The sequence below is a fragment of the Macaca mulatta genome, chromosome 18 (genome assembly GCF_049350105.2).
Source record: "Macaca mulatta isolate MMU2019108-1 chromosome 18, T2T-MMU8v2.0, whole genome shotgun sequence".
Taxonomy (NCBI): domain Eukaryota; kingdom Metazoa; phylum Chordata; class Mammalia; order Primates; family Cercopithecidae; genus Macaca; species Macaca mulatta.
Window position 1 is genome coordinate 20831635 of NC_133423.1, and position 5660 is coordinate 20837294.

A 5660-nucleotide genomic window follows, 5' to 3' on the forward strand; every position below is an offset into this window, starting at 1 on the left:
AACAGAGCATCACCTCACTCTGAGGACAAAGGAGGTCACTGAAACTCTTGTCCTTTTCCTATATTCTCTCCCTGTGAGAACATCAAAGGATTAGGAGCTGAGAAATTTTGCAAGAGATCTGAGATGATAATAAAAGGGTCGAAAAGAGGCTCTTTGTGATAAAAGAGGAGCCAAGAAGAAGGAGAAAGCTTCTTTAGCACAATAAAAAAAGAGTTATGTTTTATAAGAAGTAGAATCAATATTATGCAATACAATCAATACACAATTTTCAGATGAACATAAGCTGTGCTCTCTTTGGAATAAAAGTAGTTGTTCTTGTACAGAACAATTTAGGGCTACACTGCATCCATTACTCTTTCCCAAAAGCCCTTCATTTTTCTATATGAAGACTGAAGTCTTTTCATCATGCAGAAGCTTGATAAAATTCTATATTCAAAGAGGCTTGAGCTACCACTATAAGACTAAAGTGGTCTTAGAGCTCTTTCTACAATATCCTTTCTCTTGCTGCCTAGATTGACGGTAGCCACACGATCCAAGTTCAGCCAATCGATCACTCTTTCTTACCCTAGGTGTGGATCCTATAACCATCCAATGGGTTTGTTTTGCCCGTTGCCTAGACAGAGCTGGTTTATCAAGACCAGAGAATTGCAATAGAGAAAGGGTAATTCATGCAGAGCTGTCTGTGCAGGAGAACCGAGTATTATTATTACTCAAATCAGTCTTCCTGAGCATTTGGGGATCTGAGTTTTTAAGGATAATTTGGTGGGTAGGGGGTCAGTGAGTTGGGAGTTCTGATTAGTCATGTCAGAGATGAAATCACAGGGAGTTGAAGCTGTCCTCTTGCAAAGTCATTTCCTGGGTTGGGGATGGTGGGGTGGGGCCAGTTTATCAATTTAGGTGATACCAACTGATCCATCAAAAGCAGGGTCTGCAAAATGTCTCAAGTGCTGGTATTAGGGTTTACAATAGTGATGTTATCCCCAGGAGCAATTTGAGGAGGTTTAGAATCTTGCAACCTCCAGCTGCATGACTCCTAAACCGTATTTCTAATCTTGTGGCTAATTTGTTAGTCCTGCAAAGGCAGTGTAGTCCCCAGGTAGGAAGGGGGTTTGTTTTGGGAAAGGACTGTTACCATCTTTGTTTCAAAGCTAAACCATAAACTAAGTTCATCCCAGAGTTAGTTCGGCCTCCACCCAGAAATGAACAAGGACAGCATGAAGGTTAGCAGCAAGATGGAGTCAGGTCAGATCTCATTCACTGTAATAATTGCCTGTTACAGTTTTTGCAAAGGTGGTTTCAACCCTCCGAGCGGTGACACAACAGTGAGGGAAAATGGTTAGAAATCATTTATTCTGTGAAAGTATCTAGGTGAGACAATCTAGAAGTTTCTTTCCAAAAGGTGACTTAGAGCTGCCCAGTTTCTATCTCTTCCAAGCCTGATTGGTGTCACTTGCTTTAAACCAAAGAAACTTAATATATTCAAGTTGATAAGCTGTGTTTGCCCTAATCAAAGGGAAAAGTGTCTGATGCCATCCCTGGCAGAGGAAATTGAATGGAACTGGTGCTATATTCTTCCACCTCGTGATACAAGAGCCCTCTGATTTGACAACCAGTAGAAGCATGGTCCAAAGAAAGTCTGCCATAACATTCTTTCTAAGCCAAAGATGATAGAGTTTGCAGGGCACAGGGAAAAAAAAGATAGCCAGAATCTCCATCTCTTATGTAGATGAATATTCCAGGAAATGGGAATTGGTACTTCTAAGGCAGAGTAGGAAAAGGAGAGAAAATTAGGAGTTGATGTTAGAAAGCGAGGGTACATCCACACAGAGCACTTCCAAAGGCCTGTATCTTGTGGGGGCACATTTTAATATGTTACTTACCCTTCAAGTGCTTAAACCACCATGGAAATCTGCCTATATTATCAGTTGGGGGTGACATTCTAATGGTTCTTAGGAAGATCGGTGCCTACCTGCTTCCTGTTGAAATAGGGCTGCTGGGGTCCCACCCCCACCCCACCAATCATAAGGAGAAGAGGTCACAGATCTGCACATGTGTAATTCACTGGCAGTAAGACTCCAGGGCTCTTTGCTTTGGTGGCTCCCCTATCCCAGCAGCGTAGTATGGGCACCTTCTCTTTCGTGGGACAGAGAGGAAAACCATTGACTCACCCAAGTAAACATTTCTCTCCACTTTGGAATTATTTGTGGTAATTATTAATTTGACTGGTTCATTTTGGAAACTTCTATTTCTCTTGCTTTTTGTGGGATCCCTCAAAGCTAAGAAGGACTGGATTAGGGGTTAGGGTTCACAGCAAGTAGCTGGCAGATTTGAATGGACTCTGTGTCGAGATTTCCCAGGAATAAGGCCAAAAAAAAAAAAAATCTGGAGATTTCCCTCTTGCCAACAAAGCAGAAACTCAAGCAGGGACTTGAGACAGGTGACCTGGTTAATAATCAAGTGTTTCCTAACCACAGCATTTCCCTTGTGGTCCCAAGCATCCAAGCTTGGCACTCGAAGACAAGTGGCAGAGTGCAAGATACATCAAATACAATATTTGGACATTATGGTTAAAAATGAATCCTCTTTTTTCTTTTTTAAATTCTGTCTCTGTAGAGACTGTCAAAAATTGCCTATGCCCACTCTAATGCAAGTCATCACACCAGGGTATTGGGAAATGTTTTTAATTAGCAATAATCGCACCCTGGAGGAACCTCAGTAGCTACAATAGTGCCGCTGCACAAAGCTTAAACTAACTTATTTTTATTATTCTTCTAGTGCTAATTTATTAAAATACAGATATTGTGTAAATAATTCAATTTCCTGCAATATGTCTTTTCTATTATTGCTTCTATTATTGATTCCTTCCATTTTCTTCTTATCACAAGCTAGTCTCTACTTATCTTGACCTATTTATTGTTACAAATAATGTTTTCATGAAACAAATTAGGCCATCAGGCAGGTATTTTAAATAGTTTTTCTTTCCTTGTCATTTAGTAATTCTATTTGGCAGGAAAGATGCTCTGTTGAACACTTAGAGAAATGTTCTTCTCTTGGGCTGCAGACTGTTTTATGAGCTTTGATCCAATTTTCTCAGTTTACTCGTTCTTGAGCAGAATGCAATTTGGCCAAGCTTAGTATTAGAATATAGCAAGAGTTCTCCAGTTTCTCTCCTTGTGGATAAGTCAACTTCTCAGTTCACATGATGGAGGATATGCTATAAGGTAGAATGCCTACCATATTCCCCCCCAAAAAACAGAAGGCCTTAGAGAAATTTGGCTTCCTTTTAGGTGTACGACCCCATATTTTCACTCTGAATAGGAAACGACTCCATGAAAGTTTCATATGTTGAAAAAAATCTTTCATTGGTTTGTGTGTGTTAGAGACTCGTGATTTATCAAGTTATACCTACTCTAAGCCTTGCATTAGAAGTTACTGTGAGAGGATTTGTCACTAATTCTCCTCTTCTGCCTCTCAGAGGTTGCCCAGGTACTACCAACACTGTTCATTTGGAGTAGGTGAAAATCCTTGATACCTAATTAGGAAATGACAAAGAGCTCTCAACTCTGTGTGCATATTGGAAACACCTAGGGAATCTTTCAAAAATTATCAACATCCTACTTCTGTCTCAAAGATATCGACATCAATATTTTTTACAATGCTCCTCAAGTGGTTCATAAAAAATACCCAAGACTGAGAACCACTAACCACAGTTAACTTCCTAATTTTAGGTAATTCAGAATAACACCCTTAATTTCCTCTCAGCTGCCATGGAGAAGAGAGACCTTGTAATAAAGGAGTTCTCAAAACTTGGTCCCCAAACCAGTATCAACAAAATTATTTGAGAACTTGTTAGATGCCAATTCTCAGGTCCCACCCCACTGCATTAGAAACTCTGGGAGTAGGACCCAACAATCGTGTTTTAACAAGCCCTTCAGGTGATTCAGACGCATATAGAGGTTTAAGAATCACTGCCATAATACATCAATGCTTTTTCTTACTTCTAAAGTGCCACAGCACAGAACGACAAACAGAACATCAAAGCTGTACCACTTCAGACCCAGAACTGTAGCATAAGGAAATAGGCCAATGCTATTTCTTAATCCTGTTTCCTGTATTGTTGTCCATAAAAACTCCTATCTGAACCCCATATCTGCTCAATTCTTAATATAAGGTTTTGGTGCTACATTGAAAAATCTCCCCCTCTTCAGTTATTTTAATGGACAACATGGTAGAAAGTTAAGCCAAGGGGTTTGGGCCCTAAAACTCAAATATCCTCTTCCCCAGAGTTCTTTAAGTGATCTCTTTATTTTGCAAAATTGAATAGGAATCAATGGCTTGATATGGAACAGTTCTTCTTCTAAAAGTTTGAAACTTAAATTGGCAGCTCAGACATGACTTGGCGGTTAGAAACTCAATAAAAAACCATTAGGGCAGGCTGTGACTCAATCACTCCTGTGTTTGAAAAAAAAAGAAGAAGAAAAATAAGAAGAAAGCTGACAGAAAGCTTTTCTTTCAAATGCATGCTTGATTTGTTTCTTTGATTGTTTTTCTTCTCATCCTCCTCCAGGTTCCCTCCCTCAAGGGAATTACATAAGGGCAAGGAGACCTATTCAGGGCCAGTAGGGTGTTGATGGCTGAGAGATGATCTCTTCAATTTCTTTGGTGATCACTCCAAAAAGTAGCTCTAAAAAATAACTTCTTGAAATATTTTTGAATCAATAAGAAGAGTTAGTGGAAAACTATAAAAGAATAATAACCACAATGTACATTTATAGACTATTGGTTTCCATTTTTTAGAAAACAAAGACGGGACAATTTAAAGTTTCCAGTTTTATGGTGGCTTTTTTAACCCAATAATTTTATAGTAGGGGTGAAAATTGTCTCCCTTAAAATAATTACAACATACAAAATATCCGAGACAAACATGCAGCTATTAATGTAAATGATGAGTTAATGGGTGCAGCACACCAACATGGCACATATATATATATATGTAACAAACCTGCACGTTGTGCACATGTACCCTAGAACTTAAAGTATAACTTAAAAAAAAGAAAAAGTATTTTTAAAAAATTCACACAGCAATAAAGAAGAAAGGTAGGAACTATTTTATTTGATTATTTAAAAAAATAGACTCAGGTAAGATTCCCAAAAGGGAGCCAGTAAAAATCACTCAAGACAAATTCCATCCTACTTAAGATATACTTACCTACATTCTGCATATTTGTTTCTTTTGGCCCTACTCCAAAAAGAAACCTTTCTGTAATTCCAGTTTGCAGTATCAAAAGTGTAATCTGATGGATTGATGACAGGCCTCATCTCTTCCATGTGAGACCATGATGTTGTGGGTACAATAGAACACTGCTGTCCACCCTTAGGTCATGAAGCCATTTCTGGTTATCTTGGGAAGACATCCCTGGGCAAAGAACAGCCTGGGATTGCTCCTTTGAGCAAGAAACACTGCTAGGGAAATTTATGCCAAAAAGGAAAGTCAGGAGGACAGGCAAGTACATTGACATAGCCTATAGAATTTCTCACTGACCTCTGGCAGAGCCATGCCTAGAACTCAGGCCATCTTAACCAAGTAATTTTCCCAATTCACACCCCAACATGTAATTTTATTCAACTATTATAAGTTTAGCTAATATCATAGAGACAAG

General features: G+C 38.9%; 1 non-coding gene across 1 annotated transcript; it reads right to left on the reverse strand.

The window, feature by feature from the left end:
• Positions 1 to 2604: 2604 nt before the first annotated feature.
• On the reverse strand, positions 2605 to 2745 carry LOC114673923 (U4 spliceosomal RNA). The gene has a single exon (XR_003724762.1). It is a non-coding gene; the product is annotated as a U4 spliceosomal RNA (small nuclear RNA).
• Between the last annotated feature and the right edge of the window lie 2915 nt (positions 2746 to 5660).